The sequence below is a fragment of the Phocoena phocoena genome, chromosome 7 (genome assembly GCF_963924675.1).
Source record: "Phocoena phocoena chromosome 7, mPhoPho1.1, whole genome shotgun sequence".
NCBI classification, from domain to species: domain Eukaryota; kingdom Metazoa; phylum Chordata; class Mammalia; order Artiodactyla; family Phocoenidae; genus Phocoena; species Phocoena phocoena.
This window is the reverse complement of record NC_089225.1, coordinates 33350182-33377974: the sequence shown is the minus strand read 5'-3', so window position 1 is coordinate 33377974 and position 27793 is coordinate 33350182. Positions and strand designations below refer to the sequence as shown.

At 35.5% G+C, this 27793-nt stretch overlaps 1 protein-coding gene across 1 annotated transcript in view; it reads right to left on the bottom strand.

Moving 5' to 3' along the window:
• The window catches only part of MBD5 (methyl-CpG binding domain protein 5), a 407731-nt gene that overhangs the window by 138753 nt on the left and 241185 nt on the right, over positions 1-27793 (bottom strand). Inside the window, exon 5 of the mRNA XM_065880649.1 lies at positions 4951-5072. The gene's annotated coding sequence lies outside the window, so the exon portion shown is untranslated. The remainder of the gene's footprint in view (positions 1-4950; positions 5073-27793) is intronic.

Sequence of the window (27793 nt, the reverse complement as noted above, 5' to 3'; positions counted from 1 at the left end):
CAAAAAAAAAAAAAAAAAAAAAAAAAAAACCTCATGGGAACAGCAAACCAAAAAATTACAATACAAAAAGCTTACAATACAAAAAATACAAAAAATTACAATACAAAAAGCAACAAAAAATACAAAAAATTACAATACAAAAAGCAACCCAAACACAACACCAAAGATAGTTATCAAATCACAAGAGAAGAGAACAAAAGAGAAAGGGAAGAAGAAAGACCTACAAAAACAAATCCAAAACAATTAAGAAAACGTCAATAGGAACATACATATCAATAATTACCTTAAATGTAAATGGATTAAATGCTCCAACCAAAAGAAAAAGACTGGCTGAATGGATACGAAAACAAGACCCATGTATATGCTGTCTAAAAGAGACCCACTTCAGCTCTAGGGACACATACAGACTGAAAATGAGGGGATAGAAAAAGGTATTCCATACAAATAGAAACCAAAAGAAAGCTGGAGTAGCAGCTTTTTAATCAGATAAACTTTAAATAAAGTTTAATCAGATAAACTAAAAATAAACTTTAAAATAAAGACTGTTATAAGACACAAGGAAGGACACTACATAATGATGAAGGGACCAATTCAAGAAGAAGACATAACAATTGTAAATATATATGCACCCAACATAGGAGCACCTCAATATATAAGGCAAATGCTAACAGCCATAAAACGAGAAACTGACAGTAACACAATAATAGTGGGGGATTTTAACACCCCAATTACCCCAATGGACAAATCATCCACACAGAAGACCAATAAGGAAACACAAGCCTTAAATGACACATTAGACGAGAGAGACTTAATTGATATTGATAGGACATTCCATCCAAAAGCAGCAGAATACACTTTCTTCTCAAGTGCGCATGGAACATTCTCCAGGAGAGTTCACATCCTGGTCCACAAATCAAGCTTTGGTAAATTTAAGAAAATTGAAATCATATCAAGCATCTTTTCTGACCACAACTCAATGAGATTAGAAATCAATTATAGGAAAAAAACTGTAAAAAACACAAACACATGGAGGCTAAACAATGTTACTAAACAACCAATGGATAACTGAAGAAATTAAAGAAGAAATAAAAAAATACCTAGAGGCAAACAACAATGAAGACACAATGATCCAAAACCTATGGGACGCAGCAAAAGCAGTTCTGAAAGGGAGGTTTATAACAATGCAATCTTACCTCAGGAAACAAGAAAGATCTCAAATAAACAACCTAAAAACACAACTAAAGCAACTAGAGAAAGAAGAACAAACAAAACCCAAAGTTAGTAGAATGAAAGAAATCATAAAGATCAGACCAGAAATAAATGAAATACAGATGAAGAAAACAATGGCAAAGATCAATAAAACTAAAAGCTGTTTCTTTGAGAAGATAAACAAAATTGATAAATCTTATGCCAGACTCATCAGCAAAAAAAGGGACAGGACTCAAATCAATAAAATTAGAAATGAAAAAGGAGAAGTTACAACTGACACCACAAATACAAAGCATCAAAAGAGACTACTATAAGCAACTATATGCCAATAACATGGACAACTTAGAAGAACTGGACAAACTCTGAGAAAGGTACAACTTTCCAAGCCTGAACCAGGAAGAAATAGACAATATGAACAGACCAATTACAAGTAATGAGATTGAAACTGTGATTAAAAACTTCAAACACACAAAAAGTCCAGGACTAGATGGCTTCACAGGTGAATTCTATCAAATATTTAGAGAAGCGTTAACACCAATCCTTCTCAAACTCTTCCAAAAAATTGCAGAGGAACAAACACTCTCAAACTCATTCTATGAGGCCACCATCATCCTGATACCAAAACCAGACAAAGATATCATAAACAAAGAAAATTACAGGCCAATATTACTGATGAACGTAGACACAAAAATCCTCAACAAAAGACTAGCAAACCGAATCCAACAACACATTAAAAAGATCACACACCATGATCACGTGGAATATATCCCAGGGACACAAGGATTCTTCAACATACACAAACCAATCAATTTATACACCACATTAACAAACTGAAGAAAAAAAACCATATGATCATCTCAATAGATGCAGAAAAAGCTTTTCACAAAACTCAACACCTATTTATGATAAAAACTCTCCAGACAGTGAACATGGAGGTAACATACCTCAACATAATGAAGGCCATATACAACACACCCACAGCAAACATTATTCTCAATGGTGAAAAACTGAAAGCATTTTCTCAAAGATCAAGAACAAGACAAAGATGTCCACTCTAGCCACTCTGGTTCAACATAGTTTTGTAAGTCCTAGCCACAGCAATCAGAGAAGAAAAAGAAAGAAATCCAAATTGGAAAAGAAGAAGTAAAACTGAAACTGTTTGCAGATGACATGATACTATACATAGAAAATCCTAAAGATGCTACCAGAAAACTACTAGAGCTCATCAATGAGTTTGGTAAAGTTGCAGGATACATAATTAATACACAGAAATCTCTTACATTCCTACACACTAACAACGGAAGTTCAGAAAGAGAAATTAAGGAAACAATCCCATTTACCATCGCATCAAAAAGAATAAAATACCTAGGAATAAACCTACTTAAGGAGGCAAAAGACCTGTACTCTGAAAACTATAAGATACTGATGAAAGAAATCAAAGATGACACAAAGAAATGGAGAGATATACCATGTTCTTGGATTGGAAGAATCAATATTATCAAAATGACTATACTATCCAAGGCAATCTACAGATTCAATGGAATCTCTATCAAATTAACAATGGCATTTTTCACAGAACTAGAAAAATTTTTTTTACAATTTTACAACACAAAAGACCCTGAAGAGCCAAAGCATCCTGAGAAAGAAAAACAGAGCTGGAGGAATCAGGCTCCCTGACTTCAGACTATTCTACAAAGCTACAGTAATCAAAACCATATGGTAATGGCACAAAAACAGAAATATAGATCAATAAAACAGGATAGAAAGTCCAGAGATAAACCCACACAGCTATTGTCAACTAATCTATGACAAAGGAGGCAAGAATATACAATGGAGAAAAGATGGTCCCTTCAATAAGTAGTGTGGGGAAAACTGGACAGTTACATGTAAAAGAATAAAATTAGAACACTCCCTAACATCATACACAAAATAAACTCAAAATGGATTAAAGACCTAAATGTAAGGTGGCAAAGTATAAAACTCTTAGAGGAAAACATAGGCAGAACATTCTCTGACATAAATTGCAGAAAGATCTTTTTTGGCCCACCTCCTAGAGTAATGAAAACAAAAACAAAAATAAACAAATGGGACCTAATGAAACTTAAAAGCTTTTGCACAGCAAAGGAAACCATAAACAAAATGAAAAGACAACCCACAAAATGGGAGAAAAGATTTGCAAATGAAGTGACCAGGGAGGGATTCATCTCCAATATATATAAACAGTTCATGCAGCTCAATAACAACAAAACAAACAACCCAATCAAAAAATGGGCAGAAGACCTAAACAGACATTTCTCCAAAGAAGGCATACAGATGGCCAACAAACACATGAAAAGATGCTCAACATCACTAATTATTAGAGAAAAGCAAATCAAAACTACAATGAGTTATCACCTCACACCAGTCAGAATGGCCATCATCAAAAAGTCTACAAACAATAAATGCTGGAGAGGGTGTGGAGAAAAGGGAACCCTCCTGCACTGTTGGTGGGAATGTAAATTGCTACAGCCACTATGGAGAACAGTATGGAGGTTCCTTAAAAAACTAAAAATAGAAGTACCATGCGATCCAGCAATCCCACTCCTGGGCATATATCTGGACAAAACCATAATTTGAAAAGATACATGCACCCCAATGTTCACTGCCGCTCTATTTACAATAGCCAAGACATGGAAGCAGCCTAAATGTCCATCGACAGAGGAATGAATAAAGAAGATGTGGTGCATATATACAATGGAATATAATTCAGCCAAAAGAACAAAATAATGCCATTTGCAGCAACATGGATGGACCCAGAGATTGTCATACTGAGTGAAGTAAGTCAGACAGAGAAGGACAAGTATCGTATAATATCGCTTATATATGGAATCTAAAAAAATGATACAAATGAACTTGTTTACAAAATAGAAACAGAGTTACAGATGTAGAAAACAAACTTACGGTTACCAAGGGGGAAAGTGGTAGGGAGGAATTAATTGGGAGACTGGGATTGATATATATACAGTACTATAAATAAAGCAGACAATCAACAAGGATCTACTGTATAGCACAAGGAAGTCTACTCAATATTCTGTGATAACCTATATGGGAAAAGAATCTGAAAAAGAATGGATATAGGTATATGTATAACTGAATCACTTTGCTGTACACCTGAAATGAACACAACATTGTAAATCAACTACACTCTAATATAAAATTAAATTAAATTTAAAAAAATTAAAAAAGAAGCATTCTAGCCAAGGAGCATTTATATTCTATTATTTCTAGTCATAATATATGTACATATGTATATAATAATACATAATGCATAATTATATATGTATTATTATGCATCATATAGACATATATCAATAAATTCAGAAAGACATGACAACATATAAAAAGTACTTATCTCAAGGTGGTAAGATTACTTTTCCATATTGTCTTTTCTTTTTTTTACAATAAACATGTATTAATTTTATAATAGAAATATTCTTTAGAGGTGTTTGTATGTCAACTATTTCGAGAAGTCCAGCATTTTATTTATTTTTTGAATTTTAGAATTTTATTTATTTTTTTATACAGCAGGTTCTTATTAGTTATCCATTTTATACATATTAGTGTATATATGTCAATCCCAATCTCCCAATTGGCATTTTAATCTATAGATGTCAGATGTTTTTCATATTCAATAAATATTAAGTTCACAGACAAGAAAACTATAATTATATGAAGAATTCATGCAGAGAAAACAACTCCTACCTTCTGCAGAGAAACTGATAAAAACATAACATGTGCTGTGAGACCCAGCAGCGTAATGGAGGCAGTAAATCTCTAGATGCTCTATGCCTTTACGAGTCCCTATAAAGGAGTACCTCTTCTCTCTGTAACAGAAATAACATAGACACACACATTTATTTAAAGGAATGTAAATTATCCTTAAGTACACACTGGAGCTATATAGGCTGCTGCCTGTTTTCAAGTGGGGTCTCACAGAAAAACAGTTGGAAATATTACCACTTTTTAAAAAAAATAAATTTATTTATTTATTTTTGGCTGCATTGGGTCTTTGTTGCTGTGTGCAAGCTTTCTCTAGTTGCGGTGCACGGGGGCTACCCTTCATTGCGGTACGTGGGCTTCTCATTGTGGTGGCTTCTCTTGTTGCAGATCATGGGCTCTAGGCGCGTAGGCTTCGGTAGTTGTGGCAAGCGGGCTCAGTAGTTGTGGTTCGTGGGCTCTAGAGCACAGGCTCAGGAGTTGTGGAGGATGGGCTTAGCTGCTCTGCAGCATGTGGGATCTTCACGGACCAGGGATCAAAGCCGTGTCCCCTGAATTGGCAGGCGGATTCTTAACCTCTGTGCCACCAGGGAAGTCCTATTTTTTTTTTTAATTTACCATTTTGTTTATTTACTTTTGACTGTATTGGGTCTTAGTTGTGGCATGAGGGACCTTTGTTGTGCCATGTGGGCTTCTTAGTTGCGGCATGCATGCGGGATCTAGTTCCCCGACCAGGGACTGCATCCACGCCCTCTGCATTGGAAGCGTGGAGTCTTAACCAGTGGACCACCAGGGAAGTCCCCCATTACCACTTATTTGTTATATGACCTTGGGAACATTACTCATCCTCTCTGTGCCTTAGTTTCCTCATCTGTAAATAGGGATAATAACAGTACCCAAGTAGAAGGGTTATTATAAAGATTAATATTCATAAAGTACAACAGTGTCAGATACAATAACAATAGTGTATGCCATATATGTGGTTTTTAAAGATAAATACCTGAGTGGGGTTGATTATATTAATAGAGACTCTTCACAGAGCATATTACTTTCAGTGATATTTTACTTCTGTTAACATCTCAAGTAATTCTCACTTCAGTGCTATGAATGGATATTATTACCACCTGGCCCTCCGCTTTGCAAATCAGATTTTTATCAGAGCTCCCCAAACTGTTACAAACTCACAAGAACTGATAAATTTAAAAAGGCAACTTTTTGTTGTTCCAAAATGATAGCAAATGGACTGGATATAATACTATTTCCTGCTACCTGGTCTATTTAAGTAGAAACCACTTAGAAACTACCTGTTTAGTGTAAAGTTAAAGCAAGTAGAATTGAAAAACTCAAACTGGATCTTCCATCAAACCATAATAGTGTGCTTTTCTACTGTGTTACTAATCTCCTCTTACACTTGATATGATACCTTGAGAAAGCACAACATCACCAGTGGAATATTCTTGCCAAGAATGTTTAATCTCAATCTAATAATCAAAAAAAAAATCAGAAAAATCTAAATTAAGGGACATCTTGCAAACAATTTGCCCAGACTTTTAAAACATGTCAACAACATGACACAGGAAGGCTGGGAATTTTTCTTTTTTTAAGTTTAAAGGAGATTAAATGGATATGACAACTGAATACAATGCATGATCCTTGACTGGATCTTGGAATCAGGGGGAAAAAAGACAGCTATAATTACTGAACAGTTGGGACAGACTTTAAAAACAGACTTTAAAAATCCCTATTAGTTAATACATTTAAAATTAGGTGGATTATTCCTGTAAATAAAAATTATTCATTCATGCATTTATATGCATCATAATTAATTAAACATCTATTCAGTGTGATAGGCCTGCAGATAATAAAAATTCTTACAAGTAACAGACTTTAAAATACAGTCTTAGCCTGGCCAAAGAGGTCAGGTGAAGGGTAGTGCGGACCCCTCTATCTTAGTCTGGCAAGTTAGCAAAGTGGCTAAACCACCATCTGATATATTTGGGACTCAGGCCATCTTCCTACTGAAGTGTTTTCCCTTCTAATGAAGGGGAAAAATTCAGAATGTTGGAGCAGGCTGCTGCTTCATGCAGCCTTCAATAAAGTTCTACAAGAAAGAGTGGCACATCAGGAAGCAGAGAAGGGAAAAAAAGATAGCTTTGCCAAAAGAGCTACTTTCTGTCTGTGGATGAGAATCAGATGATCTGGAGCTTGGCAGGACTGAAGAAGCCAAATTATAAATGTTTTATAATTATCTTTTATTTATTTTTGAATAGGTTATTTGCATGATATAGAATTTGAGAGATATAAAAAGGCAGTGAAAAATTTCCCATCCAGTCTTGTCCCCCAGACATCTATTTTCCCTCCCCAGAGGCAATCCCTGCTACCGCTCATGTATTCTTCCAGAAATGTTTAATGCATTGCCATATCTATACATGTATTTACAGAAATGGAGCAGGTTATACACTCTGTTCTATACCTTCCTTTCTTTATGTAATATGTTTTGTCAATTGATCACTTCAGTACATAGAGAGCTGCATTATTATATATTATTTTCATAAAGCTTATACTGTAAAAACTACAGAGTAGAGAAGAACGCAAGACGATACAACAGGTGTTTTCCCATGGAAAGGAAAAAAAATACTGTCCACCAGACAAAAAAGAGCGTCGAGGTATCTGAGGGTAGAGTACTGAAGATGACCACTGAGAAAGGTAGCTGGGAGGATTTGTCTGAAGACATCTTTGGATTCAGAGAGTACCAGTGCATTGTGGCAGAACATCTGAAAAGTTACTGAAGCCTTTGCCATGAGAGGGGTGCAAAATTGGCTAAGACTGATCTGGCAGATATTAAGGAGACTGGGGTTTGAGGAAACAGGGTGAAGAGTACCTGGTCCTCACAACTGGAGACCACAGCAAGAACCGCAGCAGTAGACTAAGTATATGACGTCCAGAGGCCCAGCAAGAGGAAACACATCTCAGCGGATGACGGCACATGGTGCCCAAATGCCAAGGGCCCTGAGTAACTCAGCAGAGACCAGCAAGCAGAGAGAAGAATGTGGAAGCCCATGCTTATCCGCTAATATCAGGACGATATGAGTCTCCCCAGGAACTTGGGGAAGAGCAGAAGGGAAGGAGAGGATAAGAAGAATCTTAGTTTAAAGCCTAAATTGACTCGATTTTAACTCAGAAGTGACCAAGTTACTACCAGCTGGTAAGATTAAGTTTTCCTTTATCTATGGAAGTGATGGGGTGGGGGGACCAGGAGAAGAGGTTTGTGAGTTAATCCTGTTCACACATAGGCAAACGGTATTTTACACCTACATAGCTCATAAGGCTGTTACAAGGATTCAATGAAATGGTTGTGTGAAAATGTACAAAGAATAAATGGTGTGATTTTCTGGTTACAATTTTTTTTTATATCTTTATTGGAGTATAATTGCTTTACAATGTTGCATTAGTTTCTGCTGGTTACAGTTTTTGATAGCAACCTTTCTGTGACTTCCCCCCAAGTTCTGGGGAAGTTTACGGTGGTCCTATATTTCCAAATTTTATTATACACGGCCACTTCCAAAGAGTATTAGCTTTGAAGTAAGTGAATCCTCAGTTCAAATTCTACCTCTGTCACCCACTAGCTATAAGAATCTGGGGAAGTAACTTAACTTCTCTGAGTCTCTGAATCTTTATTCATAAAACATAGTGTGACAATCAAAAATTATGTTATACTGTATTAAGTGAAATAATGAAATGTACACACGACACTGTCTTTAATAACCAAAAATCACTGTATACATATATTAAGTAAGATAATGAAACAAACAATTACTTCCTCTAAAGGTTAAACAATGTTGCCCAGTTTTTGATTTGGAAATTTTGATAATCTTGTCCATGTCCTGACTCTAATATATTGAGCTCTGTAATATATGGCTCTTAGTTATTGTTCCCAGGGCAATGGAGTACTAAACATCCCCACACACTGTGAAGAAAGCAGGCCTGTGTCATAATAAAAGCATTCAATATAAAATATATGATACATAACCAGCAATCTCTTCAAGTCTTACTCTGAGACTGAGTATAGGAATTGGATATGGTAATTTCCCATTTTCTTAAAATAGAAATTATCTTTTTGAAAAAGATATTTAAAAAAAAGGTATTTATGTCAAATCTAACACATGTTAGAAAGAAAAACTACTCAGTAGATAATAATGTTGATTTCTGGTTAAAGATGGTAGATTGAACATATACTTAATTCCATCCCCTTTCAAAACCACATTAAAATACAATATAATATTAAATATTTCATTAAAAAGCATGAAACAAGAAAGAAAAAGAGAATGAGGGATGAATGACAGTACCAAAATTTGGAAACTAGACAGCAGAAGGACTACAGCTAACTGACTTAGCAAATCCAAACAAACTAAATCTTAAACTAGTAGGAGATAAAGCCAGGAAAAAGTTTTATTTGCATTACAGTTTCCAAGAAACTTAGTAATTGGTAGCACCCAGACTTATGGAAGTAGTTTAAAGGTAGAAATAAGAGCAAGGCTGGTTGGAAGTCTGTTTAAGAATTAGTCTCTTGCATTCCCTCTCTACCATCTGCAACTGGACAAGTACCCCTCCCTCTATCATCCTAGCCAAAGACAATGTTTATTCTTTGGAGTGGTAAAACAGAAGGTTCCCAAACTGGGAAATTTGGAGAATTCTGGTCAGCAGAGTACTCTACTGAAAACAGAACTGAATGAAATTTTATACTTTGAATATGACATCCCAAGTCCTCTTCTACTTAGTTTGTAAAATGCTAGTAGCGCATCTTATAACCTCTAGGTAGGAGAGTGAAAGATTCTTCTTTGGAGAATCTAACTGGGTTAAAGAGAATCTAACTGGATTAAAAACTGGATTAAAGTTCTCAATAAATTGACACTGGGAGTTCCTGAACAAAACAGCATAGTCAGATCTATGGAATGCACAGTCATCAAGCCCCAATTATGTATTATCCAGATATCCCCCTTTCTTTAAACATGAGCAGTGGGAAATTAATGGATTAAATGTGAAGCTGAAAAAAAATCAAGAAGTAGAAATATAATCATTTATTTAGATATTCTTCTTCATAAACACCAAAAGAAACACCTAGAAAGAACCGAAAGTGATTGCTTCTGGTAATTGGAAAAATGGTGAAAAGAGGTGTAGAACAGGAAACTGCTAATTTCTTTTAAAAATAAGTCTTGTAGGACTACTTGATTTTTTAAACTATGTGCATGTGTAACTTTGATAAATATAGAACAGTATAAAATTAACATTAACAATGATCTGTAGGAACTTAGCAATTCAAATTTAAATTCTTAAATGTGGCTGCGTATGAACTGCTGTACTGTCCAACCTTAAAGGGTAAGTTTCTAGAAAACAGGTGTTACACCAGACAAATATCTGCTATGGCAGCCAGCACATGGCAGGTAACTAAACATTGCTACTTTAACTGGTAACAATGAAAAACAAAAACAGGCACTGTGGTGGGTTCTAGACCTCCTGGGCTCAAATCTTGACTCTAACCCTTTCTAGTTATATAGTCTTGGACAAGATATTAAATCTCTTTTTGTTTATGCTTCCTTATCTGTAAAATCCTCATTTCATAGGAATGTTGTGAGTGTTAACATATATTATAGGAAGAGTGTTTAGCACGGTGCCTGAAGCATAAGGAATGGTTAATAAATGCTAGCTATTTTAATTTTTATCCCCAAATCCTAACTCTGGATGTTAAGGATCATGTCTACTGTACCTCCTACTACTCCCTTGCACAGACCTCACGACATTTTATTTCCCACAAATGTCTTGTTCAACAACTCTAACCCTAATCATCACCCTAAAATCAATATTGCCTGGTTCACTTCAAAACACAAACTAGAAATAAATACCTGGAACCACCTCTTTTGTCTTATCCATTCTTACTTTCCTTTTCCTTTAAGGCAGCCTGGAGGAGAATTTGTAAGCAGAGGACCTAAGTTTGGGCAGATCATTTAGCCTCTCTGACTATCCATTTTCTCATCTGTTAAGAGATGATAATACCTGCTGGAGTGGATACTTGAAGTTTGTCTCTCCACCATGCTTTCCTGCTATTTCTGCTAACTGTATACCAATTTTCCTTTTGACAACTCACCCGTTAGACAGCTTTAGAGGTGGGCCTAACTGCCAAAGCCAGTCTGCATAGCCCCCTATCCCTCTGTCCACAGTGAGGTTTCCAAGGATGGATACTTAATCAGATCAGGACCACTGACACTCAAAACTGTCAGTGACACCAAGTGTGGAGCTGACAATGAAGCCAATTCAGGGGATAAGAACTGCGAGCCTCAGATTAGTCTTTCTGGAGACCATTCTATCCTATAAACCACAATATCTCCTTTTAGCCTAAGCTTGTGTGTGTGGAGTGGGGAGGGAGGGAGGGGAGGGGGAGGGGGAGGGGAGGGCAGAAAGGGCAAGTGTTCTTCAGATAAATGAGTCTTAACTCCTATCAACCATGTAAGTATTATCTCTATTGTTTCTAAGATGAACTGAGATAATAAATATAAAAATCTTGGATAAACGTAATAACACAAGCCCAATTTCTTCACAAAGTATACTATCCTTGTAATAGTTATAACTTATTTTCACAAAAATCAAAGTACCTTATTAAAAATCTGGACATGATGGATAGTATTTGTGAATATATATTTTGCATAAAAAATATAAGAATGCCCAATTGTCCAAATTATTCCAGGTCATGCATGTGACAGCAGCTCAGACGGCTTCCTTATCTACCAGATTTAAAAGGTTAGGCTAGTACACCCCAAATCTCTATTTTACCCTTTGATATTTAAAGTTGTATGCTCCATAAACCTGTTTGAATCCTTTTGAAAATATGTATTCTGTACTAATTACTTACAAGTAAATTTTATCAGACTTAATTAGTAAAGTCTAGAGTAGTACAATTATTTTATTATTTATAAGTAAAACACAAATTAAAGAGAAATTGAAAAATGGTACCTAGTCCCTATAAAAGCTGATTTTATAAATGTATAAAATAAAATACTCTGAATTCAGAATAAAAATTAGAAATAAATGATATCCCAAGTGACCTCAAAGGGTATAAAAAGGCATTTGTTTTCTTAAATAGATCCATCTCTTCATGTCTACAGGATTAATATGACTGACAATTCTTTTCTTTCTGGCTAAAGCAAAATTAACTTTAGCTCAACTCCTATTTAATTTCTCAGAAACGAAATAAGTGCAATTGAAATAAATGCTGCTTTACAGTATTTGCTTCATCTGATATCTCCGAGGTCTTATCTCTAGATTACGCTCCTTTAGGTAAAGGATCAGATAATCAGGTAATAAGGATGACTTTGGTCTCATCTTCCATTATCAATACCTAATGATAACAATGAATATAATAATGAGAAAATCATGAGCATGAATGTATACATTTTTTTCATGATGGAAAATATCCAATACAAAATGAAAAAAAAAAACTGGGCTGTAATGGCATTTTTTTAAAGAAAGAAAATGATGAGATAAGAATGCTATTCTTTAATTAAAAACAAGTTATAATATCAGGGTCACTGGTAAAAGTTTAATACCAATTAAAAATAGTATTAGACAGATAATTAGTCAGGAAACATAATAAAATGCTTAAATTCCAGTCCAACAAAACCAACAACTCTTCTTAATAAACTGGACTATGAAGAATGTGGTATTTTAATAAATATACTTTAAGTCACTTTTGTCCTTCAAAATGGTTATCTTCGGAGGCTGTAAACAAGCCCAGAAATGCCAGAATTGTGAAAATATTTCTGGAATTTCTCTTTTGTAATTGCCTCTACAGTTAACTTTTGTATGACACAAGATCCCTTGTTGTTTCTGACCCCAAAAGGCATACATAACTTTTGACCCACTAAGCTTAGTTTGACATGACATTTAGTTGGCTTAAGAATTCAGATGAAACTAGTAATGTGCATGCAAAATAGTATGTTAAGGAACAAAAGCAATTCCATAAATATTTTGTGCAAAGGCAGTATCCATGGAGTAAGTCTACAGTTTCCAAAAGTGCTTCTGAGAGTCAAAAAATAATAAAGATTTTAAAATGTTGTTGCCTTCCCTATAACTATGTCTTAAATTAAGAATAAAATAGCAGTCTGAATATGCAGACATAAACTATCAAATTTCAGATTGTAAGCATAAATTTTTTTTAAATTGCAGCTTCTAAAAATTAATTCAATCTAACAAACATTTATTGAATGTATTCTATTTATCTATAGGAGTGCTATAGGTACAATAGAAAACAGCAAAATAAGTAATATACAGGCCAGGTGTTCAGAGCAATTATAAGCTAAGTGGAAGAGAAAGTTACGTACAATAACCAGTACAACATTCTACTTCAGTTCTAGACTTAAACATTCTAAATAAAGCTAAAATCTTAGTTATATAAGCTAATTTACATTCAAACGTTTTAGTCCATAGTTTCTCATGTCATTCCTTTTACCACTAGCATTGTGTACCATTATAAATACATATCACATCACATTGTATAAATTTATTTATCCTCAGCTGGTCTATGAGCTCCTCCACATGAACTAGAGGTCATGGCACAACATCTACTGTAATGTACATGAACAACAACTGTGTGAATCCTAAGGCAGGAAGTTAAATTACTGAAAGAAAGGCGAAGCGGTATGAGAAAATCAGAAAAGGAATGGTTTTAATTCCCACTGGAGAAAGCTTCAAAAACAAGGGAGCATTTAAAGAAAACTGAGATCTTAATATACAGAAACATAACAAGAGAGGATTATGGGCAGATGGAACAGGAAGAGTTTGCAAAACTATGAAGGTAAGGAAGGTACTGGGTATGCTTTACAATATTCATAATCCAGTATCACTGGAATTCCAAGCTTTTGTGATTGATTAATAGATGTATTAACTATAGGAGGGGTACTGGGAATAACACTTAGACAAATTAGCAGCAATCTGAGTGGGTCATCTTTCCCAGACCTGTACTACCGGGGGACCAACAGTACACGTCTATCAAAATGGTGCCACAAAAAATGGCCTTTGAAAATCTACTCTTATGTCTGAACACAATTCAGATGTCTATATTATTTTAGAATAATGTAGAGCACTCCTTACCAAATGGCATTTCATGGAATAATGCACTCTTAGAGAAATGCGAACATTTGCAGAACCCAGTTCAATTCAGTATATTTTCCCAAATAATTTGACCATGGAACATTTCTGTCATAAAATTCCTGTTAACATCTCAGTTTAGAAAATATTATTGTAATTTCCCTATTTTTAATATATAAGGTATCACTATACTTTAACTTAAAATTTGAGTCATCAAATGGGTCTATTTCATGCATTATGATGTTATAGTACTACTGGGAACAACTCCTAAATATCCACCAATTTGGTAGCAAACAGAGGGTATGAGACAGTATCATAATAAGAAATTATCAATATAAATTTACTTCATCTTATATACCCAAACCTACATGGATTATTTAATAGTTTATGGTGAATTAATCATAGCCTACAGTGAAATTTAGTCAGATAAACATAAGGTTTGATTTAGCTATATCTCCTTGAAAAATATAAAGAAACTGGAAACAAGATGAATGTCTTCAAATAGGGGAATAGTTAAAAAAAATTTGGTACCTCCATACTACACAATATTGCAGTCATTAAAAAACTAAATTAGAGCTATTTCTACAAAGCACCGTAGAGTGAGAAATGCAAGGTGCAGGTGTGTGTGTGTGTGTGTAATCCCATCCTTTAAAGCAATGAACAATTCCTCTCTCTATATGTGTCTATATATATATATGTGTATACACATTGAGTATATGGAGGATATATATAGATTAAGAAAAAAGACTGCATAAAAATATGATAATAATTTTACTGGTATATAAAATAAAAATAAGATCTAAGAAAATGAAGAATATTAAAACCTAGAGAAATTACATCAAAGTTGATTAAAACTAATACAATAAATCTTTCCTATTTGATTTCTTTGATGAATTCCCATTAATTATGGTAGGGGCTGGGGCAGGTGAGATGTACATTTTGTAGCATGAGTTATATATTCTTTCATGGTTTGATTCCTACTTTTCTCACATTCCCAGTATATACTCTACATTCCAGCTATAGTAAACAACCTAGCATTTACTGGGATACTCTGTGCTACTTCATAATTCTGTGCCTTTGTACACACCGTGTCCACTGCCCGAAATGTCCTTTTTTTTTTGCTTCTCTGCATGTTGAACTCTTAAAAAGTTTATGTGTAAGACTTAGTCAAACAAAATATTAAAAATGCAACCTGTTGTATAATAAGCATTGAGTAAGTATTACAGGAATTCAAAGTCCTGACTGGAGTAGTCAGGAAAAGCTAGTAAATGAATTAGGTCTTGAAAGATTAGCACTTTAACAGAAGTGAGGAGAGAGGGTACAGGCATACCTCGGAGATACTGTAGGTTCAGTTCCAGACCACTGCAATAAAGCAAATATTATTCTCAAAAAGCAACTCACACAAATTTTTTGGTTTCCCAGTGCATATAAAAGTTATGTTTACCCTCTACTGTTGTCTATTAATTGTGCAATAGCATTATGTCTAAAAAACGGTGTACATACCTTAATTTAAAAACTTTATTGCTAAAAAATGCTAACAAACATCTGAGCCTTCAGTGAGTCATAATCTTTTCCCTGGTGGAAGGTCCTGCCTCGATGTTGATGGCTGCTGACTGATCAGGGTGGTGGGTGCTGAAGGCTGGGGTGGCTGTGGGAATTTCTTAAAATAAGACAACAGTGACGTTTGGTGCATTGATTGACTCTTGCTCTCACAATTTCTCTGTAGCATGCAATGTTGTTTGATAGCATTTTACCCATACCCACAGCGGGACTTCTTTCAAAACTGGACTCAATCTTCTCAAACCCTGCTGCTGCTTTATCAGCTAAGTTACTGTCATTTCAACAACCTTCACAGCATCTTCATTAAGAGTAGATTCCACCTCAAGAAACCACTTTCTTTGCTTATCCTTAAGAAGCAAGTCCTCACCCATTCAAGTTTTATCATGAGATTGTAGCAATTCAGCCACATCTTCAGCCTCCACTTCTAATTTTAGTTTTTTGCTGTTTCCACCACATCCACAGTTACTTTCTCCACTGAAATCTTGAACCCCTCAAAGTCATCCATGAGGGTTGCAATCGATTTTTTGTAAACTCCTATTTATGTTGATATTTTGACCTCTTGCCATGAATCACAAATATTCTTAATGGCATTTGGAATGGTGAATCCTTTCCAGAAGGTTTGCAATTTACTTTGCCCAGATCCATCAGAGGAATCACTGTCTATGGCAGCTATAGCCTTATTAAACGTATTTCTTAAAGAATAGGGCTTGAAAGTTGAAATTACTCCTTGATCCATGGACTGCAGAATGGATGTTGTGTTAGCAGGCATGAAAACAACATGAATCTCATTGTACATCTCCATCAAAGCTCTTGGGTGACAGGTACATTGTTAATGAGCAGTAATATTTCAAAAGGAATCTCTTTTCTGAGCAGTAGGTCTCATCAGTGGGCTTAAAATATTCAGTAAACTATGTTGTCAACAGATGTGCTGTCTCCCAGGCTTTGTTGTTCCATTTATAGAGCACAGGCAGAGTAGATTTAGCATAATTCTTAAGGGCCCTAGGATTTTCAGAATGCTAAATGATCACTGGCTTCAACTTCATCAGCTGCATTAGCCCCAACAAGAGAGACAGCCTATCCTTTGATGCTTTGAAGCCAGGCACTGAATTCTCCTCTCTACCTATGAAAGTCCTAGACGGCATCTTCTTCCAACATAGGGCTATACTGAAAATCTGTTGTATAGTGTACCAATCTTCAATATCTTTTTTTTTTAACATCTTTATTGGAGTATAATTGCTTTACAATGGTCTGTTTCTGCTGTATAACAAAGTGAATCAGCTATACATATACATATACATATATCCCCATAGCTCCTCCCTCTTGCATCTCCCTCCCATCCTCCCTATCCCACCCTTCTAGGTGGTCACAAAGTGCCAAGCTGATCTCCCTGTGCTGTGCAGCTGCTTCCCACTAGCTATCTATTTTACATTTGGTAGTGTATATAAATCCATACCACTCTCTCACTTCATCCCAGCTCACCATTCCCCCTCCCCGTGTCCTCAAGTCCATTCTCAACGTCTGCATCTTTATTCCTGTCCTGCCCCTAGGTTTTTCATAACCATTTTTTTTTTTTTTAGATTCCATATATATGTGTTAGCATACAGTATTTGTTCTTCTCTTTCTTAACCTTCATTATCTTAGCTAGATCTTCTGGGTAACTTGCTGCTGCTTCTACATCAGCACTTGCTGCTTTACCTTGCACTTTGATGCTATGGAGATGGCTTCTTTTCTTAAACCTCATGAACCAACCTCTGCTAACTTAAAATTTTTTTTTTTTGCAGCGTCCTCAACTCTCTCAGCCTTCACAGAAATGAAGAGCATTAAGGCCTTACTCTGGATTAGGCTTTGGCTTAAGAGAATGTTGTGGCTGGTTTGATCTTCTATCCAAGACCACTAAAACTTTCTTCATATCAGCAATAAGGCTGTTTTGCTTTCTTGTCATTCATATGTTCACTGGACTCACACTTTTAATTTCCTTTAAGAACTCTTCCTTTGCATTCGCAACTTGGCTAACTGTCTGGCACAAGAGGCCTAGCTTTCAACCTGTTTTAACTTTCTACATGCCTTGCTCACTGAGCTTAATAATTTCTAGCTTTTGATTTAAAGGGAGAGATGTGCAACTCTTCCTTTCACTTGAACACTTAGGGGCCACTGTAGGGTTATTAGTTGGGCTAATTTCAATATTGTTTTGTCTCAGGGAACAGGGAGACCCAAGGAGAGGGAGAGAGATGGGGGAACAGCCAGTTAGTGAAGCAGTCAGAACACACACAGTACTGATTGAGTTCCATATCGTATATGGGTGTGGTTCCTGGTGCCCCAAAACAATTACACCAGTAACATCAAAGATCACTGATTACAGATCACCATAACAAATACAATAATAATTAAAAAGTTTGAAATATTGCAAGAATTACTACCGAAACTCGACACAGAGACATGAAGTGAGCAAATGCTGTTGGAAAAATGGCGCCAAAAGACTTGCTTAACGCAGGGTTGCCACAAACGTTCAATATGTAAAAAATGTAATATCTGTGAAGTGCAATAAAGCAAAGTCCAATAAAATGAGGTATGCCTGTATTACAAAGCAGGGAGAAAGGACAAAAGCCAAGATATATAGGTGGTATACAGTACATGACATCTTTAGGAGGGTATGTGGTAAATACTTATGGATGGGTAGATGGATTTATCAGAGGATTAATACAGGGAAACAGCAAGTTATAAGATGGGAAGGTTGGAATATGGCCAGATAACTTAGACTCTAAAATATGAAGCAGGGCTTCCCTGATGGCTCAGTGGTTAAGAATCTGCCTGCCAATGCAGGGGACATGGGTTCCATCCCTGGTCTGGGAAGATCCCACATGCTGTGGAGCAACTAAGCCAGTGCGCCACAACTACTGAACCCGAGTTCTAGAGCCCGTGAGCCACAATTACATAAGCCTGTGTGCCTAGAGCCCATGCTCCGCAACAAGAGAAGCCACCGCAATGAGAAGCCCACGCACCACAACGAAGAGTAGCCCCCCGCTCTCCACAACTAGAGAAAGCCCGTGCACAGCAACAAAGACCCAACGCAGCCATAAATAAATAAGAAGCAAAGGCACCTAAAATCTATCCTGAATACCCAGGCTCTTCAAATAGGAGAATGCAAACCTCATGTGACATTAGAAGGCCCAGAATAAATATAAAGCATCTTTCTGGCTCATCAATTTTATTTGAAAATTTGCAGAATTAAGTAATTTAAATTTTAATTTAAATCACTATTTTAAAACATTTATTTTAAGTTTAATACATTATTTTTATATTAAAACAAACAGATGTACTATGGAGTGGGATGTAAAATTTGTGCAAATTTTTCAGATAAAACAGGAAACTTCCAAGAAATACTGAGCTTGTGGTGAGCTATGCTACCAGATCCTAGTGGGTGCTCTCATTTACATCCTTTCCTGGCAGTGGAAATATAGTCATTAAAGCAATTTGAGCAAGGTAGTAACAGGACTGAAGTGATGATTTACTTGTATTAATCTAGCAGCAGGATGCAGGCTGGCCTAGAAATGGGGGAGAAGATTAGAAATCTGTATCCTAGCTAAAGAACTATTGCAACAGTCCAGAATAGCAGCTATTAGAATGGAAAGAAACTTGACAAGCTCTATTAAGGAACTTAGTATTTCAACTAATATAGCAACTTTGCAGTATATTAGAATTGACTGAATGATACTAGACCTTCTTTATATTGAGAGGCAGTTTACTGTTGGTTAAGTACCAACTCTGGTGCCAGAATTCTTAGGGTTAAATTTCAGCTCAGGCACTTACATGCTGTATAAGTTTTGTACAAACTGTTCTGTATCTCTACTTCCTCATCTGTGTAATGGGACTAATGACAGTACTACCTACTTCACTGTATTGCTGTGAGGACTAAATAAGTTAATACATGTAAAGCACCTAGAACAGTGCCTGGCACAGTAAACACTATTTAAGTGTTAGCTGCCACAATTACTTTAAAAAAAAACTATCTATATTAACCCTCATCTTTCCTGAGATTTTAAGTTCCAAGGAACTAGGGAGATCTACAGTGTGAGTATATCTTCTCTAATTCTGTGATGGCTCTGGAAAAATCCCTGAGTCCTAGAATATCAGCCCACAGATCAATGAGGGCTTTAAAAACATTATAGGTTGAGCCAGTTCATCAGTACATTTTATACCCTGTTGCCCCTTCGTTACCATTAAAAATATTACCATCAAATTCTCTTATAAATTTGATAACGTATTTTAAAAATGTCCACAGCAAGTGTTTTTGGCATCTAGTAAGACTAAATTTATTTGATAGAAGATAATTGTTGATACTAAAAAATGGAGAAAAATGTATATCTGTCTTCTCAGAATGGGCAAACTCCATGATTTGCTATATGTTATGGTATGTTATAGTGCACTAGTAGGTTTTATTAGGTTGGGCCACATAAAATTGTCATATTTAATCATTTTTGACTTACAAAAATGACATTTTCATATGGTTCAGCTTCATATTACCTTAAACGTACTTTGGACAAATAATATATACTTTTATTTTTCTTAAGCAAATTCTACACTTTTCTTTGTTTGTTAAAATAAGCATGAAATGGGACTTCCCTGGTGGTGCAGTGGTTAAGAATCCGCCTGCCAGTGCAGGGCCATGGGTTCGAGCCCTGGTCTGGGAAGATCCCACATGCCACGGAGCAACTAAGCCCGTGTGCCACAACTACTAAGCCTGCGCTCTAGAGCCCACGAGCCACAACTACTAAGCCTGCGTGCCACAACTACTGAAGTCCAGGCGCCTAGAGCCTGTGCTCTGCAACAAGAGAAGCCACCGCAATGAGAAGCCCATGCACCGCAACAGGAGTAGCTCCCCCTTGCAGCAACTAGAGAAAGCCCACATGCAGCAATGAAGACCCAACACAGCCAAAAACAAAACAAAACAAAACAAAAAAACACAAAATGATTTGAACAAAATCAATCTTATGTGAGATACCAGTCTGGAACTTGCAAAACTCCTCTGTCTTGACCTTTAACCTCTGATTCCTCCCCTAGTTTCTGCAGTGCTGTTGTGAGCAGGCTGGCCTTAGAGATATCTCCCTACCAACTTTGCATGTATTAGTCACCAAATGCCTTGCCTTTGTTCTTAATATTGCTTTTTAAAAAATTATTATTGAAGTATAGTTGATTTACAATATTGTGTTAGTTTTAGGTGTACAGCAAAGTGATTCAGTTATATATATATATATATATATATACACACACACACATATTTTTCAGATTATTTTCCATTATAGATCATTACAAGATATTGAATATAGTTCCCTGTGTTATACAGTAAATCACTGTTGCTTATCTATTTTACATAGAGTAGTGTGTATCTGTTAGTTCCATGCTCCTAATTTATCCCCCCCTTCCCCTTTGGTATGATATCACTTATATGTGGAATCTAAAAAAAATACAAATGAATCTATATACAAAAGAGAAACAGACTCATAGACTTAGAAACAAACTCATGGGATATTGCTTGGAAAGATTTTCTAGAATGGTAACATTATTCTTCAGAAACTGAAAGGTTTTTGACTATACTAATGAATGAAAAACCAAATTGTTGACTTTCCACTGAATGCCTTTTGTAATGTTTTGGGGGATATGCTAAAATTCAGAAGGTCATACTTATTAAAATCAGTAGCAGCTCTAATTATTTGGCTGGCCATCTGCAATCTGGCCATGTGCAATCATTGTTTCATTCTCTGAGACCAACTAAAAGTATAAATAGTATCTTCAGACTTAATTTTAGTTTTGAATAGCTCTTGTAATACAGCCATAGTATTCATAACAATACATAAAATAATATAAAGACACATTATTAGCATATGTTTTAGTGTGATACTTTCATTTTTAGTTTTAAAAGAGTAAGATGAAATGTACCCCAGCTCTTAAAAACCAGACAAACAAAAAACAAACTAAAACTGCTTTAATTCCTGGATATCAAAAGAATTCAATCTAAGTTATACATCTATATGAAGTTAAATGGACTTGATAAAAATTTAAGTGTCTTTATTAGCAATAGCTATTTATAAACAGCAAGAAACTTGGAGAAAATATTGTCCCAGACTGCTCTGCATGTTTAGTTAGCTTTAAAGGTTAAAGGGCTCTCTGACGGGAGAGGGAGGACTTCACCCTGGATTACTCCAAAAGGAAAATTTTAGAGTTAGTAGCAAGACATAGCTAGAAAGCAGAGATTAACTTGGAACAATGTAGAACCTCATAATACTATGAGCAAAGCTCAAATCCAAGCGAATTCCAAGCAGCATTTCCCCACCTCCAATTTATTCTTTATGTGATAGAGTAATTTTTTTCCAAAATATAAATCTGAGCATAACATCTGCCAGTTAAAAACCTTCAATAGCTTTACATTGTTCATGAACTTAAAATAAAAGTGTCTTCAGATGGTCTTGTAGAGCTACTATGATCCAGTTACTTAATTCCTCTAACAACTTTCTATCCATTGACATCTTTCACCAATTAGTTCACTTTATCTTCTGGACACATTGTCCCTTCAGTGGCTGGTATTCTCTATGTTCCTTCCAGCCATATATGGCTTCCTGCTATGCCTTCTGCCTAAAATGTTCTTTCCTTCCCTCTTAACATAGTTAACCCATATTCTACTGGCAATTAACTATAAGACAATATAATTCATTATTATATTGGCCTGTGAATGAAGTGTAATGGGGTGGTTATTCTATTAGGTGTCCCTGTATCTTAGTTACTAGCAATAGAAACCAACTCAGTGTAATTTCAGCAGAAAAATTTATTAAAAGGTAGGAAGCATCTCACAGAATCTCCAGGGAGTCGTAGAATCAGCTTTGGAGGCGACCCAGCCAGAAAAGAGGCAGCAGTGTACAATGCTCCTGCTTGGGAGCTGCAAGCTGGATGCTGCCACTAGAATGACTTTTCTGTTATACTGGACACTGGAAGTAGCTGCCACTGCCAGTACTACCTTCTCTGTAAAAGGAGTCTGTGGTCTGTCTTTAAATGTCTCTAGGTTTTGCTTCAAAGATGTGTGTATGCTTGATTAAGAGTCTTGTTTGTGGAGTCACACTCAATATGTAAGGAAGGCTGAGAAAGTCAAGAGCTGGCATTTTAAGTCTTTTAGGTAGGAACTATCTCTAATTCAGAATGTAGGGAACTCTCTGAGCACAGAAAGAGGATCCTACTACTAATTAGCCAAGAGCAACAACATATATCCATTAGACTAAGAATGGAGACAGAATTGACAAAAATTTTTCAGAAAAGGTAATATTTTAGTGGGTCTTTGTCTCTTGTTTCTGTTGAACAAGATTTTGTCAGGAAATGTGAAAGCAAGTGAAAGGGAAGATGCTGCAAAGAGAGAAATGAGAGCAGCAATGGTTCCTAAGTAGCTTTATGATCAACTAAGGAGCTTTTAAAAAACTCATCATCTGTAAAGAATCTGACTCAGTAGATGTGGACTGGGGCCCTACCACCTCACATTATCTTCAGGATATTTTTGCAATCACTTGGTTTAGCATCTCTGAAAGGAAAGGCATGAACATGTGAAGTAAATGATACGTTCGGAGAAAGTAGTAAGTTGCTGGCCCAGTATAAGTAAAGCACAGGCAGAAGATCAGAGATGAGGCAAGACCAGTAAACTATGGCCAAATAGGAAACGTTATAAAAGACTTCCTGAGCAGTTTTAAGTTTATTCTACAGGCCACCAGACATTTTTGAAAATTGGAATAACACAACAGAGAAACCTGTTAACCTGCATGTGGGTGAAATACTAACACTTCAGTGAACAATAGGAAATGACTAGATATCAATGATTAAACAAAACAGAAAAATTATTACCAAGAAAATGGAATAAAACTGAGCCTTTTTAACATATTGTATGCAGGTGCCTGAAAGCTTAATCAAGCAATAGATCCAGAAGATCTTTTACTCTGGTCTTCTTGGGTGAATTAGAGTGGAGGATTAGTAGCCAAAGCAGACTGGGTGGGGAGAAGTGAGAACTCTTCAAATTCTTTAACTCCTTAGAGTCAAACTCTTAAAATTTAACTTCAGAACTCTTAAAATTCTAAAGAACTTGAGACAAAGTTCTTTAAACAGAGTACAGAGCAAAGATCACCTTTTGCCAGGGAGGCTCTGGGAAGAGAATGGCTGCTGGAGAAGGAAGGAGGGCCTGTCCCATCCTGGCTGGCATAGCCTGGGTTAACTAGGGAATCATCTCTCAGAGAAAGCGGAAAGTTTCCCCTTTGGCTTTGTTACATTGCATATGGTTGAAGGCAATAACATGACAAAAACTAAGATTGGCTGTGACCCAGAATTGCTTATTTCCTTTCCTTGTATATGACTTACAAAGTGTCATCTATATAAACAGGTGATCTTAAGTTAGGTTGAATATATATTCACACTGTTGGCCATAAGTCTACACATGTATTATTGATATTTGGAGATGCTGTAATTCATTGACATGTAATGTATAAAGTGAATTATGGCATGATGATGTTGATTTCTAGAGCTATACCAACATATTAATAAATTATAAATCACACAGTAATAAAGGTCCTCTGTGAAGAACAGAGAGGTTGATAGGATACCATCCAAAAGTTAATGACCAAGATCCACTTGTGAAATGGATGAAGAGCTCACCAGTAAAACAATCATAACTGGTAAAAATTATAAAAACAAAGTCACTGAAAATTTCTGGAAATTGTCCTAAGGGTACAAAGTAAATGAAGAAACATTAAGCAAGACAATTTACTAACTCTTGGTAAGAACACTGAGAGTCATTGGCACTTGAATCATGACCCACTCACTCACTCATCTGTGCCCACCAGCTCAGTAAGGAGGAGGGAGGGAGCAAAGCTGTATTGCAGTAAGGAAATGACACCAGATTGTAACTCAAATCCACAAGAACAAACAAAGGGAACCAGAAATGGTAAATAAGAAGGTTAATGTGAAAAACTATAAATACACACTTGCTTTCCTTTCTTCTCTTAGCTTCTTAAAAGACATAAAATTATACAAAGTGTTGTTATGTTTGTAACACATATACATGTAAGTGCATAACACTTATATAGCACAAAAAGGCAGAAGAGGAAATGGGCTATATAGAAATAAAATTATCTCACTGGAATTAAGTTAGTAAAATCTGAAGTAGAACCTGATAAGTTAAGGTGTACATGGTAAGTCCAGGAGAAATCAGTCAGAAAATAACTTTAAAATATAATGAAAAATCATTAAGGGAACTAAAATATTACATGAGAAAATATTCACTTAATTGAAAAGAAAGCAGTAAAGGAGGAATAGAGGAACAAAAAAAGATATGAGACATACTGAAAACAAAGAATGAAATTTCAGACATAAATCTAAATGTATTAATAACATTAAATGCAAATGGATTAAACAATCTATCAAAAAGCAGAGACTGTCAAATTGGATTAAAAAAACAAAATCTAACTATATGCTATAGGTGAGACAGTTTAGATTCAAAGACACAAATAGGTTGAAATTTTTAAAATGGAAAAACACAGCTCATGCAAATGGCAACCAAAGGAAGCTGGATAAAATAGGTTTTAAAACAAAATTATTATGAAAGATAAAGGACATTTTATAATGATAAAAAGTAGAACCATTGGAAGATATAATAATTATAAACACATATGTATCTAACAACAGAGCCTCAAATTACATGAGGCAAAACTGACAGAACTGAAGGGAGAAATATACAATTCAACAATAGTTGGAGTCTTCAATATTCCACTTTCATTAATGGAAGGAACAACTAGACAGAAGGTCAGCAAGGAAACAAAAGACTTGAATAACACTATCAACCAACCAGTTAGATTCAGTAGACATTCATAAAATATTCTACTCAAGAATATCAGAATACACACTCTTCTAATTGGACACAGAACATTCTCCTGGCTAGATCATATCTTGTGAATAAAAAAAAAAATCCTCAATAAATTTAAAAGGATTGAATCATACAAAGTATGTTCTCCAATCACAACAGAATGAAATAAAAAATCAGTACCAGAAAGAAATTTGGGAAATTAAAAAATATGTAGATATTAAACAACACATTTTTCAATAATCAGTGGATCAAGAAAGAAATAAAAGAAATATTAGAAAATATTTTAAGATGAATGAAAACAAGATATAATATACCAAAATATATGGGATGAAGCTAAAGCAGTGCTTAGAGGAAAATTATAAGCACCTATATTAAAAAAGAAGAAAGGGGCTTCCCTGGTGGCACAGTGGTTGGGAGTCCGCCTGCCGATGTAGGGGACGCGGGTTCGTGCCCCGGTCCGGGAGGATCCCACATGCTGCGGAGTTGCTGGGCCCGTGAGCCATGGCCGCTGGGCATGCGCGTCCGGAGCCTGTGCTCCGCAACGGGAGAGGCCACAGCAGTGAGAGGCCTGCGTACCGGGGGGGGGGGGGGGGAAAAAAAAAAAAAAGAAGAAAGATCTCAAATCAGTAACCTAACTTTCCACCTTAAGACACCAATAAGAGAAATTAAACTGAAAGAAAGTAGAAGGAAGGAAATAATAAAAATTATAGTGGAAATAAATAAAATGGAGAGTAGAAAAAGTAGAGAAGAACAAATAAAACCAAAATTTGGTTCTTTGGAAAGATCAACCAAATTGACAAACCTTTAGCTAGATAAATCAAGAAAAAAAAAAAAAGACAGAGAAGGCACAAATTGCTAATATCAGAAATGAAAGAGAGGATATTACTGACTTGTAGAAAGAAAAGAATATAAGGGAATACAAAATCAAAAAATTAGATAACTTAGGTGAAATAGGCAAATTCCTGAGATACAAACTACTACAACTGACTCAAGAAGAAATATAAAATCTGAATAGACCTGTAACAAGTAAACTGCTTGAATCAGTAATATAAAAATTTCCCACAATGTGTTAATGTAGATTCATCAATATAACAAGTGTACCACTCTGGTGGGGGATGTTGATAATGAAAGATTCACACACGTATAGGGACAGGAGGCTTTACGGGAAATCACTGTATCTTCCCCTCAATTTTTCTGTGAAACTAAAACTGCTCTAAAAAAGTCTTAAAAAAAAACCTTCCCATATATAAAAGCCCAGGCCCAGATGGATTCGCTGGTGAATTCTTTCAAACATTTAAAGAACAATCAATACCAATTCTTCACAAATTGTTCCAAAAAACAGGAGAAGAGAACACTTCTCCTTTAATTCTGAAGCCATTATTACCCTGATACAAAAATTAGACAAAGACATCACAAGTAAAGAAAACTATAGAACAATATCTCTTATGAATAGACACAGACATCCTCAACTAAATAGTACTAAACCAAATTCAGCAACATATGAAAAGGATCATACACCAAGACAATGTGGAATTTATCTCAGGAATGTAGGGCTCTTTTAACATCCAAAAATTAATTAGTGTAATCCATCATATCAATAGAATAAAGACAAAAATCAAGTGATCATCTCAATAGATGCAGAATAAGAATCTGACAAAAATCTAACACCTCTTCATAATAAAAGTATCCAATAAATTAGAATAAGGGAACTTCTTTAACTAATAAAAGGCATCTATGAAAAACCCACAGCTTATATCATACCTAATGAAGTAAGAATGAATGTTTTCCCCTTAAATCAAGAAGAAGACAAAGGATGTCCACTCTCACTACTTTTACTCAACATTGTACTAGAGGTTCTAGCCAAGGAAACTAGGCAAGTAAATGTAATAAAAGACATCTGGATTGGTAAAAAGTAAAACTATTTGTGTTTCAGATGATATGATCTCATATGAAGAAAATCGAAATAAATCCCCCAAGAAACTATAGAAATTAATAAACAAGTTCAGCAAGGTTACAGGATGCAAGATAAATATACAAAAATCAGCCATATTTCCCTATACTAGCCATGAACAATATGAAATGAAAGGAAGAAAAATTTCCATTTACATATCAAAAGAATAAAATATTTAGAAATATATTTATTAAAAGAAGTGTAAACCTACATTCTCAAAAGTATAAAACATTGTTGAAAAAATTAAAGAAGACAAACAAATGGAAAGACATCTCATGTTCATGGATGAACATGAG